At 47.9% G+C, this 14,054-nt stretch overlaps 1 protein-coding gene across 1 annotated transcript in view; it reads left to right on the forward strand.

Annotated features, from left to right (window-relative positions):
- The window catches only part of ZBTB7C (zinc finger and BTB domain containing 7C), a 269,704-nt gene that overhangs the window by 99,362 nt on the left and 156,288 nt on the right, over positions 1-14,054 (forward strand). The gene's annotated exons all lie outside the window — the stretch shown is intronic.

A 14,054-nucleotide genomic window follows, 5' to 3' on the forward strand; every position in this document is an offset into this window, starting at 1 on the left:
TGGGCCTTGACCGGGAAAGTTGCCCAAGGCCAGCTTTTGCTGCCCCCCACCTCCCAACCCTGGTACCGCCCTATTCTTCTGCCTTCCCGTTGTTGTCTTACCCTCCCGCACCTGCTCCCTCTCCAGGCCCCCATCAAGACCTTCTTGGTCAAGGGCCCAGATCTAAAATGTACAGCTTGAGGAATCTCTCCATAGGCAAACACCATGTTATAGAATGTCCCAGCCCTCCAGATGGTTTCCTCTGCTTTCCTTCCGGCGTGTGCCCTCTCTGAAGCCTGACTAAGACCCTAATTCCTATTATCTGACAATGATTTTATGGTTTGAACTCATATAAATGGAATCATGCCCCAGTCACTCCTTTTGTATTTCACATGGCATGATATCCATGAGAGCCCTATTTTGTAGAATCTGCCAGAAGTCCATTCCTTCTTGTTGCTGTGGACTATTCATGGTGTGACAATACCATCATTTATTTACCCCTTCTGTTGTTGATGCACATTTGGGTCATTTTGAAATTTGAGAACATTTTGAAAAAAGAAAAAAACCTATGAACATTCTTACTGGTGTTTTTTGGTCTATATAAATATCACTTCTGTTGGGGGAATGCCTACAAGTAGAATTTTGGGTCCTAGGATACATATACATTTATTTTTCATAGGTATCGCCAACCACTTTTGTGAAGGACATAGCTGTGTACATGTATATTCCTGCCAGTCATGTAAGAGTCCTTGTTTTGTTTTAGCCATTCTGGATGGTGTAGTGATATGTCACTATGGTCTTATTTTTGCATTTGTGTGATTTGATGTGTCTATTAGCCATTTTGATAGCCTCTTTTGTAAAGTGTCTCTTCAAATATTTTCCCACTTTTTAATTGGCATGTCTGTCTTTTTCTTACTCGAAGGCTTTCTTGTTGTATTCTGGGTGTCAGTTCTCACTCATATAACTTTTCTCTAGGGGTTGCCTTTTTATCCCCTAGTGATTTTTTTTTTATTAGCAGATGATCTTCATTTTAATCATGTCTAATTTGTTGGTTTCTTCAGTTTTGGATAGTCCTTTCCCTGCCTTGTCTAAGGAGACTCTCTGCCTACCCAGGGTCATGAAGATATAGTCTTCTATGCTTTCTTTTAGCAGCTCTAATGTTTGGCCTTTCATGTTTAGGTCTATGATCCATTTCAAATTAATTTTTGTTCATTGTGAAGAGCAGATAAAAGTTCATATCTTTGATACGGGCATCTAGTTGACTCAGTGGCATTTATTGTAAAAACCATTCTTGCTTCACTGAATTGCAGTGGAGTCTTTGTCTTGACTACACATGAATGTGTCTGCCTCTGGAATCTGTTCATTGACCTGTTCATACAAATCTCTCCTTGTACCCATAACAATCTGTCTTATTATTGAAACTTTATGGTAGTCGTCCCAACATGCGGTAGTGAAACTTTTCCAGCTTTGTTCTTCATTATTTTCTCAGCTATTCTAGGTCCTTTGAATTTCCATGTAATTCTTATGTCACAGTTTCGCATATACACACATAAGCACATGGCTATACCTGCACTTGCATTGATTCTGAAATCACATCGGAGAAAACAACTTAATACTGTTGGTTCTTTGGTCCTTTCAATCCATGAACATGGTACCTCCATTTACTTAAGTCTTTGATTTCTCTCAGCATTGTTTTATGTTTCTTAGTATAGAGGTTGTGCCATATTTTATTGGATTTTTTCCTTAGGTTTTTATTTATTTATTTATTTATTTATTTATTATTGCTATTTAAGTACTATTTAAAAATTCTTTGTCTTCCATTTGTTTGTTACTAGTCTAGAGAAAATACAATTGATTTTTTATTGTTGACTGTGTATCCAGCAACCTTGCTGACTTCATTTACTGTTTCATGTCCTACCAAATGGTAAACTCACTGGAGGAGGACTCCCCCAGCTCCTTTGGCAGAATGTTATGCCTCTTTAAATACTCACTGGCTGTCCTGAGAACCTTCTCATCAGAGGAGGAGGGGAAAAAGGCATATCCTGGAGACCTTGGATACCCTGATCCCTGGTCCCTATGTAGACATAAACCCTCTAACCTTGGTTCCCACCTCACTCTCAAGCTGGTTTGCTGTTTTATTGTTTAAAGTCCCTTGCCAGCATTAAAATGGGTATTCACCTCTTTGCTTAATGGCTGAGAGAATTCAGACAACAGAGCAAATGAAAATCACCAGTGGGCCTGGAGGAGAGGAAATTTACATCACCCTTCTCCCCGCTCTGAGGGATCTCAGCTGGGTTTCTGTGGGAGGCTCTGGCTTGGACTGGGCTATGTTGGCAGAAAGAGTGGCAATGACACTGAGGAGTGGGTGTGTGGAGGTTATTTTAGGCCTTGGAACACATAACACAACCAATCACCAAATATTCAAGGTCCTAATCTGGGCAACACTTTGCTTGGTCCTCAATTGGGGATAATACAAGGCATACAGCACAGTCTTTATCTTCCAGGATCTTGCTATAGATAAGAAGTCAAGGCCCAAGCCACCCAGAGAGGAGGGGTCCCTAAACTGAAGCTGGGGGACCTGCATTCAAGTTCTGACTCTGTCACCAATGAGCTTGAAGCCTTCCAATGTGTGTGCCTTCCCACTCTACATGGGCGTTGCTCCCAGTGAAATTATAAGGGAGACTAATTGTTCTCTACAGTGCCATCCAGCTCTGAGGGTCTACCTTGGACACTGTCTAGAAGGGACCATTCATGACTGGTGTCCAAGCAAGCAATAGGAACAGTAAGAACAGTGTATATTTAGCTAAAAAGATCAGTGTGAGTTGAGTTTTGGGAAGTCTCATGGGGGTGATGGTCTTGAGCAAGAGCTTGGGTGGGGGATGAGTAGTGTGGGTGGTGAGGATGAGGCCAGCTTCCCAGTGTGTTTGCTGTTTTTGGAGGGGGACCCTTGTCAGGGCACCCTCTCCCCAGAGGATCATCAGTGCTAGGCACCATGGGAGACTCCTGGCTATGTGGGTGCCCCTGTCTCCTGGGGCGGGCTCTGGGTGAGAGGGTGTCCAGCAAGTCAACTTCCACCTCTGCCCAGGCCATGCCAGTATCAACAGAATGGTCAATGGTTGGCACTGCCCTCTGCATCCTCCCGTGGGGCTGTGTGTGCTGGGTGGGGCAGGGCTGGGAAGCAGGGACAAAGGACTCACAAACACACATACCCTCCTCTAACCCGGAGTTGAGAACAAAGGCAGGCCTGGCAGAGGTGGGGTGCCCTAGCTTTCTTAGCCATCAACATCCACCCCCCAGCCCACTACCATGCAAGGGTCTGACCAGTGGCCTCACCTTGCTAGGCTTTCCGGCCTGACTGGGTCCCCTTTCTCTGCAATCTCGCCCCCACCCTCAGCTGTCTCTGCTAATTCTCTCTCTCTCACCTGGAAGGATCTCTTGTCCCTCTGTCTCTCTCAATCCCCCCACCCTATCCCACCCTGTTTGGGCTCCAGTCTTAGCCTCCTCAAGCCTCAGCAGCCGCCATTCTCACTACACAGGAGGGACACCCCCTCCACCACCCCCAGATTCCAGCCTGCCTCCCCTGGCTTGGGCTGCCTCTGTGCACTGTCCCCAAGAGAAGGCGAGACCATGAAGGTAGAGTGTCCCCCTGTGCCACCTTGTCCCTAGTGCCTACACCCCGTTCCTGATGCATGAAGGGGTGTGGAAAGGAAGCATGTGGTCCCGCGCTGGGGTATCATCCAGGTGAAAGTCCTTGGTCCAACTCACAGCTTTCCATGGACCTGCTCATGGCCTCTAACTAGGCAGGGACCTGGGCAAGCCCTCCCCTCGGGACAGGGAAGTGGTCAAATCACAAAGGAAGAGGGCAGGCTGGGGAATGGGGGAGCTGCACCCATGAAGGCAGAGAGAGAATTAATACAGAGAGTCTAGGTGGCAGCTGGGGATGCCTTGGATTTAAGCAGCAGCCTGGGCCCCTTCCAAGGAAAAATGGAACAAAGGCTGCTAGGAGCTGCGATGTCAGTGAGAGCCGTGGGCCTGGGATGAGGAAGAGCTGCCTTTAATCCATGCAGCTGGGTGGCGGGTACACAGGTGTTTGGTGCATTATTTTTATGTCTTTTTGTATGTCTAGAATATTTCATAATGAATTTTTAAAAGAAAGAGATACCCGGGGGCCAAGACAAAGGAAGTAACTCGAAGAAATGGAAGGAAGGTTTCACAAGGAAAAACAGAGCACCTGGAGGGTAGGTGGAAAGAGGGGCAAGGTTCCAGAAAGGGGAAGGAAGAAGATGCACCAAAATCCCAAAGTTGTGACGGGGGCTCTGTCAAGAGCTTGCTAGAGCATGGACCAGGATGGAGTCAGAGATGAGATCATCATGGGAATGGGCAACAGAGGAGATCTGATCAAGTTTATTAGGATACAAAATGATCCCCTCTGTGGCCTGCCAGTCCCCTGGGTTTTTATTTTGTGAATGTGCTTCCAGGCACTTAGGGCTGTCGAGATATGATGGGGATTTCCTTTACTGTTGTTGTTTAAAAGAAATCATTAAAAAAAAAAATAGATGAATGTCCTTTTGAGCATGCCTGGTGTTCAGAATCTGAATCTCTGAGGAACAGATAAATCGTGTATCCTGGGGAGGAGGGGGGCATCCTTGGAGGAGGAATGATTTGCTTCATGAAAATGGCATTCTTAGTAACAAACCCTTGGGTGGGCCAAATGAGATTTGAGGTGTTAGGCTGTTGCAATCCCATGCTGTAGGGAAAGGGGCGTTCACCTGCCCAGGTGCACGAGCCTGTCCTGCTTTGGGCATGTCCACATCTGCGCTGGGCCCCCAGAGACGGGAGCCTCACCCCAGCCTCTCCCCCAGGGGAGGGGACACGTGTGTTGCTTTTCAAGAGGAAAGGGGGGGATCTGTGCTGGATGACGACTGCCCTACAGGGAACCCACCCACTTTCTGCCTGCCTCTGAGGCCACCTGGACCACAGGGCTATGATCTAGATTGCTATGGGACAGAGGCAGGTCTTTTTCTGCTGGAAGACGCTATCCTCATGACTCAGGGGTTTGAATGTTATTTATGAGAGAACTACAATAGGAGGCCAGCAGTCGGCCCCTGGGTCTGGATTTCACATCTAGCGTCTGTGGCATGAGCTGTGTTGTCTCCCCCTGCTTGTGGTGGGTATGGATAAGGCCGGTGTTGAGGAAGAGTCTGTCCGTCAGTCAGGGTTCGATTTGCCCTTTTCATCATGCCCAGTACAGTCTGCACTATGAACACTGGCCACACTGGGCTGTCCCCCAGTTCCCCAGTTCCCCAGCACTGCCTATGTAATGGGGTCACAAGCTGTGTCAGACGTGTGAACCTGGAAGGGAGATGTGGATGATTCTGTGTCACCTGTGTCTGTGAAAGGGTTCTTCGGTGGCTCTTCTAACGGATCTGATGGGTCTCCTCAGCAGAGAGTCTTAGAAAATCCCTGAGCCTTCAAGATGGCGGCATGGCTGGCTATGGACAGGGGCTTCCAGTTACTGTATGTGGCCTGAGCGGGAGTGGGAGTGGAGAGCTGTTAACAAGAGCAAATAGAACTTACTAGAAGCTCCTGGTGCTGCCGTCTGGGACAGTGTGAGCATTGGAGAGGAGCCTCTGAACTCCAGGGTGAGCAGTGTTAGGAATTGGCTGCCAAGGCTGGGTTGGGAAGTGTGGCCACGTGTGCCCTGAGCTGTGGCAGGGAGCCCACAATGCAGTGGTGAGAGATGTGGGATGTGGTCTGGTTTGCGTACCAGAAACCCCACCTAGAGCGCCCGAAAGATCAAGGGGAGACTGCCAGATAAATGTGATGACTTGGCCACAGACATTTACCTCTGCCCCATTTGTAATCATCCCCCCTACCCATGATCTTAGGGAAAATGACAACGCCCAACTCCACAAGGACAGGGAAGCAGGTGAGAGATGTTAGTAAGACCGTGGAATCCGGGAAGTCAATAGATGGATGTTTACTCATAGCGTAGTAGTGGGAAGAAGCCTCTAGAAACATTCACTCTTGGTCCCTCCCCAAACTCTCAAACAGATCAGAAGTGGGAATTTTAGATACTTTTGAAGGTGAGGTGAGGTGAGGAATGGGTTTGAAAACATAGGAACTGGTTGAAAATTAGCATGAAGGATGATCAGACCCCGTATCCCCTCCCACAACTCTCCTTTCTTCCTTGATTAAAGACTATAGAGTTTGCTTTCCCAAAGGATAGGATCCAGAGAAGTTCTGGCCTCGGAGACAACTGAGAGCAAGTCTGAGTGCTTTATTCAAAATGAGAATTTATTTCAAGGCTGCATCCTGAGTGGTGGGACTTTCATCTCCTTTGCTACTGGCATACTGACAGCCCCGTGTTTTTCCCCAGGCAGGATGATTTCAGAGTTCCTTTGCCAATAAACTGATGGGCCCCAGAGAAGAAAACCCTATACACTGGATGAATGTGTGTTTGTATGTGTGCAAATGTACGTGTGAATGAATGTGTGTGTGTAAATGTGCATGTGAATATGTGTGTATAGACATATAAGGTGTATGTATGCGTGTGTTTACACTTGTATGTGTGAATATGAACATACGTTTGTGTGTACGTGCTTGCCTGCATATGATCCCCCCAAAGCATGACCAGAACTCTATCCAGTCCACCATAGAGAAATCACCAACTTATTCAGGTCTCACTCTTAAATATTAACATGGTCAAGGATCACCTGGCATTTGTTAAAAGAAAACTTGTAGCATAGGAGAAGAGCAAAAAAGAGAAAAAAAACCCAAGTTAACAGAAAAAAAAAAAAAGAGGTGGCGTTAGTAGAGTCAAATCCAGGAGCAGAAGGAAACTTCAATAAAAGTATAATTTAGGTCCTCAGAGAAGTAAGAGGAGATAATGCATCCATAAAATAAGAACAGGGAGTTGTAATAAAGGACTAGTAAAAAATAAGGAACAGTTCTGAGAAATTTAATATATAATAGCAGAAATTAAAAGTTCAGTAGAATATCTGAAAGGTAGAGGTGAGGGACTTCCTCAGACAATAGGAAATGAGGACAAGACTGTAGAAACTAGGAGAGTAAAAGATATTAGAAGCTCAATCTAATGTCAAGAAGACAGTATAAGCTCAATCCAAGAGGGCTGCCAGGAGGGTATTCCAGAAACATCAATTCACGGAAGTTCCCTGGCCTGCCAGACTGCGTGAGAGAGCACAGTGACTGCAACAGACTCCCTCCAGGGCCTGTGACTGTGGAGTTTCAGAATGCTAGGGAAAAACACCACACAACTTTCAGAGAGGAGAAAAGTGGGTTGTATAGAAAAGGGGGAGGGGCACAGAACAGAACTGGGTTTTCCAGCAACATCCCTGGAAACTAGAAGACACTGGGACAACGCCTTCAGCCTTCTGAGGAAAAGTGGTTTCAACTTAGCTTTCTGTTCACAGCCAAACAGACTCAGGAGGGAGTGGATAGAAAGTTGATTCAGATAGGCACCATCTCAGATGATGTCCCTCCTATGTATTCTTTCTCAGAAAAGTACTCGAGGAAGATTTGTGCCAATGACACAAGAGCATTAGCCACAAACAAGAATAGTATATGCGGGAGACAAAAGAATAGACCCCCAGAAATGTCCACATCTGAATCCCCAGGACCTGTGAAACGTGAAGTTATAGGCAAGATGGTATTTCAGGATACAGAAGGAGTGGCTGTTGCTCATTGACTGACCTTGTCATGGGAGGTGATCCTGGATTTTCCTGGGGAGCCCAGCGTAATCCCCAGGAGACCCTGGAAGGGAAAGAAGGAGGCAGGTGAGCAGGTCAGAGTAAGGCAGTAGGGGAAGGACTCTCCCAAGGTTGCTGGCTTTGAAGGTGGAGGCAAGGAGCCATAAGCCAAGGAATGTGGGTGTCCTCTGGAAGCTAGAAAAGGCAAGGAAACAGACCGACTTTTTCCTACAGTTGTCAGAAGGAATGCAGCCCTGCCAAACACCTTGATTTCACCCAGGGAGACCTATTTCAGACTTCTAAACTCCAGAACTGTAAGATAATAGATCGTGTTGTTTTAGGATCACTTAGTTAATGGTTATCTCTTATAGTAGTGATAGAAATTAAGGCACAAAGAGATCCAGGAAACAAGGGATTTAATTAAGAATTCCCAGGTGACAGCTGTGCTCTGTGCTGTGCTCAGCTTGACTGGAGGGTGGGGAACTCTGGATGGGATAACTCTCCCCACCCAAAAAAAAAAAAAAAAAAAAGAACTAACAGATTCCTCATGTGCTGAGCCATTGGAGGAGGGATTTGAAGAGCTCAGGCAGTCATTTTGTGTGTTAGTAAGTGTTAGGCGCATAGAAAGCCATTTTTAATACGTAGGAAAATTAGTTCTGCAAGAAAAGGAAGATTATCAGGTGGCTCATCCGTGACCAGTATCTGCCCAGCCAAAAACACTGGAAACACTGACAACTGATTTAACCAGAAGTAGCGGTGTCACTCTGGTGAGAAGATGCAGAGAACAGAAATGTGTGTTTAGCGGAAGCGTCACAAAAGGGATCACACCTCAGCTTCCATGATGGGGCATTAACAGTTAACAGCCCAAAGTGTGAAATTCAGAAATAGTGGCATATAGCATGAGCCATGAAATAAACTGTGCCCCTGCCTCAATTCATAAGTTGAAGTCCTAACCCCCCAGTGTGGCTGTATTTGGAGAAAGGAAGTAATTAAGGTTAAATGAGGTTATTAGGATGGAGCCCTGATCCAATAGGATTAGTGTCCTTGTAAGAAGAGACCAGAGAGCTCACTCCCTCTTTACTGAGCAAGGATACAGTGAGAAGGTGGTGGGTTGCCTCTAAGCTACGAAGCAGGGATCTCTCACCAGAAACCAAATTGACTGTCACCTTGATCTTGAACTTCCCAGTCTCCAGGACTCTGAGAAAGAACTCTGTGTTGTTTAAGTCCAGTTTGTGGCATTTTAGTACGACAACCCCAGCTGATGACCAGAGCATGTTATTTAGAAATACGGCAGTAGAGAATGGTCGAGAGCTAAAGCGGTGAAGAGTGGTATCTCTGGGAACTGGGACTCAGTATGGGGAGGGCTGGAGCTGGGACTGCTATTTTTCATGGTGGGGCTTTGATTAGTTCTGAATTTTCAAGCCATGCATATGTATTAGTTTGATCTTTTAAACTTAACTAATTAAAAAACACTAAAAGGGAATGTATTGGCTTAGGTAAATGAAAAGTGCAGAAGCAGAGTGATCTTCAGAAGTCATTTCTTCAAGCTTCCAGTTCCATTTTTCTGTAACTCAACCCTGCCCTCTGAACTCTTGGTAACAAAATGGCTGCAGCAGCATCAGACCTTGCATGCACCCTCCACATCTCTAAAGATGGAGCTTTCTCCTCAAGAAGAGAGCAAACATCTCCTTGCATCGTAGAATTTGTCCAGTCACCGTGACCAAGTTGCTGAGCTAAATGAGTTGGCTTAAGCCTACCATGATCACTCTTGAAGCACACTGTCTATGGGGAAAGCAGAGGGTAATCTGGGGAGGAATTGGGAGGGGTTCTCTTACCAAGAGGAAGGGACAAAGAATTGCGAATGGCTCAAAATAGATGTGTTCCTCTGGAGAGCACTCCTTCTCCTATGAGTTGTAGGTGTCAGCTAATACTTGGGATTGATTGATTGGTTGGTTGGTTTTCTCTTTGTGATCCATGAAATAGGGAAGCCTGGATACACAGAAAATGACTTTGATAAGGAAGGTGAAGAGGGAGATGGCATCCCATGCCAAGTAAGGGATCGGGGAACATGAAGAATAAAAGGGTAAATGCACAACCCTATCTTCTTAGGGGAAGGGAACACTCTTGTGACTCAGTTGGACATGGTCTAAAATCTCAGCCTCAGGAAGACTGTGTGATTGAGGGATGACTCCTAGACATTCCCCTGACACCAAACCTTTCTTCCCAGCCAACCTGCCACAGATATCTGAGATGACATCATTAGAAACTCATCTCGGTGCAAGAAAGTCCCATGACCTCTGGGAGGGTGGTGTTGTCTATTACCTGTCACAAAAGCTGTAGGGATAGTTTGCCAAATTTTTCTCAGGCAACTGTCACGAAAGGAAGGCTCGGCTCTCTCTCCATTGTCTCTGATGGATGCCCATAGCTGGAGGGTACTTGGGAGGGGCAGGAGGACGGCTGGTCCAAATGTCCACCATGGCTGTACCCACAGCTGAGCTGAATGCTTTCCTAGAGGCAGCTGGCTTAGTTCCCAAACCTGTTTATGCCAGTGGAACTTGCTGTTGTAATTATGCAATTTAATTAAGGATTATACAAACCGACGAAATAGCATAGCAAAAAAAAAGAAGAAGAAGAAGAATAAGAAGAAGAGGAAGAGGAAGAGGAAGAGGAAGAAGAAGAAGAAGGAGAAGGAGAAGGAGAAGGAGAAGGAGAAGGAGAAGGAGAAGAAGAAGAAGAAAAGTTGTTTTCAATGAACACGAAGTTAAAGCTTTGGAAAGACTTAACAAGACTTGCCATTTGTCCAAAATGTGGTTGGGTTAGGTGCGGAGGAAACAACCCCGAAAGGTTGGGGAGATGCCCATTAAATCTAGGGAGACCTTGGCGTTCAGATTATTTTGTAAGTATATTTAATTTCTCATTCCACTTTAGAAAAACTGTGATTGGAAATTGTAGGCAGGGCTGTAGGAGTGTGACCTAAGCAAGAAAGACAATAGGGACAATTTTATCCAGGAGATGAAAGGTTAAAGAAAAGGCCTTGGCTTTCCACCCACTGTTTGGTGAATGGATGTCCAAGCACACGCGTGAAAATGTTCCAATTAGCTGAGCGGTCAGCTCAACCCAGAGCTGCTACCAGGGGCATGCTTGCCATGGGCTTCAGCTCCTGGAAACTCGCTCCCACCCCTCTGAATCAGAGGCATGCAGGGCGAGATTACATTTGGGGCCACAGATGCTGAGTTGGCTGGCTTTCTCAGAGCTGGCAGAGTTGGGAGTAGCCAGGGAAGAAGTCGGAGATGGCTTCAGCCCAGGCCAGTCCCTCTGCTCCCTCCCAGATGTTTCTCTGGGGGCCTGAGCAAGAAGCTTCCATCCAGCCTCTCCTCTCTGAGTTCTGTCCCCCTCCCCCACAACTGTCAGAGTGGGACACAGTGATTCCAGAGCTGCCGGGGACTCAAGCCTGGAGGTGGCTGGCATTTGGGGTTCTTTCTGTCCTCACGGCTGCGTCTGCTACTCCTCTTTGAACACACCATCTGTTCCAGCCAGACCTGGTAACTCACTGCCCTGATTATGTGGCGTCCATTTCTGTCTCTGCATCTTTGCTCAGACTCTCCCCTTTTTAGGGGATACCCTCCCCATCCTTCAAGCCTCTGCTTACTGTCTGTTGCCTCCAGGAAGCCTTCCCCAGTTACCTCCTGAACTTACTAGTGCACCATTCTCCTGCCCTAAGTTTTTTTTTTTTTTTTTAAAGGACTCCTTCCTTTATTTGAGATAGAGATAGAGATTTGAGATAGAGATAGAGATAGAGAAAGAATGCGCAGGGGAGTGGCACAGGGAGAGGGAGAGAGAGAATCCCAAGCAGGCTCCCTGCTGAGCGTGGAGACCATCAAGGGGCTCGGTCTCACCACCCTGAGATCAAGACCTGAGCCAAAACCAAGAGCCGGACTCTCAACCGACTGAGCCGCCCAGGGCCCCCCCTACACTTAGTCTTATTGCCTTATTCTCTTTCTAAGACATGGGGGGGAATTTTAAGTGGGAAGTGGAGGTTCTCACCCAGGTTCATTGGCCAAACCACACCTCCCCCCAGCTATGAAAATAGAGTTCTTCTGGAGCCCCTTTCCGGGTTTTACTTCAGACCCTCTTACCCAACGATCAGCGTCCTGCTGGGTTTGCAAAAATGGCACCAGTGACAGTCTTGCAGTGGTCACAGCTGCGGGTGTATTTGCCTTGCAGATGACTTATAAGCTGATGTGAGAGAATCAGTAAGCTCCTGAAGGGCCGCAGGGCCCCTCCTAGAGCCCCGGATCTCCAGTGCGAGAGGGGAAATTGTAGGCATTCGGTCCAACTCACTTCTTCCCAGCAACTTTGAATCAGAGACTCTCTGTAATCAAGGTACTGGGTAGGGGGGAGAGGGGAGGGACAGGAGTTTCCAGAGACAAAGGATTCACAGTGGTACCTGCACTCCAGAGCCAATGAGCTGGTGGGGAGATGGTCACCCGCCTGAGGAGCTCAGATACCCTTATATCCTGGACTCACTTGTTGTTAAAACTGTAGCCCTTTTCCCTTGTCATTACACACAGACACACAAACACACACACACACACACACACACGCACGCACACAGTGCTGGGAGAAATGGAGCAATCCTGGCAGGCTTCCTGCAGGAAGTGGGATCTGCAAGGATCTGAGTGGGGAGCCTTGAGGGTTGGCAGGGCCAGAGGACTGCTTACATTTCACACAGGTACCTGTCATGCTTCCTCTGGGCCTGATGTGCCTCGTGACCTCTCTCAAGATCATTTCTGATGCCTCCTCCCAAGAGGGGAAGCTGGGGGTGGGAGGTAAAGGCAGACCTGTCTTCCCTAAGTGATGCCATGGAAGTTCCAGAGAAGAGCTCTGACTAGGTTTTCCCAAACCCCAAATGTTGAGTGACACCCTGGTTGATTAGGGACAGCCCCTTGATGCCTGCTGTCACTAGATCATGAATAGTATCCCCTTTTACTCTCAGAAGTATCCTTGTTGGGAAAATAAAACATACGTCTTCCCTACCCATGTTCCATGCTGGGTGGGAGTGGCCAGGGAAGATGAGGGCAGAAACTTTCTGGAAAACAGGTTTAGCTAGAGAAAGAAGGAGTAAAAGGACTTGGGGCACCAGGTCAGGGCCAGGGGCAAGACCCAAGAGCCAGGAGATGCTGTCAAGGGGAAGCGTGTGGTCATGAAGACAGAATGGGCCTGCCTCCCCATTTTGCCATCTGGAGCTCTGAATGCCAGCATCACCTGTCTGACGTCACCCCTACTCAGACTGTCCAGGCCTTGCTCCCTCTGCCCTCTGACTCCCCCTCCCAACGTTTGCCCAATGCCAACCTTAAAATCCGAGCCCCACTTGACAGCAGAGCCAGGCGGGCCCGGCTGAGAGCTGCACCCACCAGCCGGGCAAATTCCACAGCACGTGTGTCCCCCTGAATACCATCAGCCAGTGAGATCAGGCCCAGAGAACCATGTTGTTAAACTGGTGAGACGCCCCCACCTCACCTCGCCCCTGCAGGGGAGGAGCTCTGCTTCCATGCAGACATGAAGACTGAACATGCTTTCTTTCCTTTGTGGTGGAGAAACCTTTTCCTTTTCCCAAACATGAACTGTTATTTGCTCTTATAAAACTGAATATTCTTGGCCTACCCATGTTGTGCGAGAATCTCTTCTGCTCCACCAGCCAGAGAGCACTGGGAAGGACCCCCCCACCCTCACCCTAGTGGGCACCCTCCCCCTTCCTACCCTGGCAGTCGGGCAGGGGGACTGCTGGGAGCCAGGGGGTGCTTGTGGGCAGCCTCTGCCCTCTCTCTCCGCTGCTCCAGGCCATTCCCTGCTGGCAGACCTTGTTCAGATTTGCCCAACCCCAAGAACACTTCCCCAAGGCCAGAAAAAATAAAATGTGCGTGACTGCACAGCCAGGCCTGGGCTGGGTAGCCGGACCAGGGAGATTGGGCCTTTGATCCTCCGACAGGCTCTCCTCCCCTCCCCCGCTTCCCCAGGAGAGGCCCCACTGTTGGCTTTGGCTCTGGGCTCAGCCCTCCCTCCTTCTCAGGGTTATTTTAAGACTTGAGGCTCAGGTCACAGAAATTCAGACTTCTAAGGGCCCATCACTCCCAATACAATGACTGAAGGAGGATTTAGTTGCCTTCAAGGATGCTGTTCCCAGCAACACACAGACACACAGACTCCACTCCTTTCTGGGAATCAGACTGGACCCAACTGTTTGCTGCCCGCCTGTGCGAGGTGGGACGGGCTGGACCGCAGTTCCTGCTCTAAAAACCCTTCCCGAGACACCCTCACATTGTGCCCCAGGCTGAGAGCCTTCATTCTGCCTTGACCTCTCTGCTG

The sequence above is a fragment of the Lontra canadensis genome, unplaced genomic scaffold (assembly GCF_010015895.1).
Source record: "Lontra canadensis isolate GAN:19392208 unplaced genomic scaffold, GSC_riverotter_1.0 scaffold17, whole genome shotgun sequence".
NCBI classification, from domain to species: Eukaryota; Metazoa; Chordata; class Mammalia; order Carnivora; family Mustelidae; genus Lontra; species Lontra canadensis.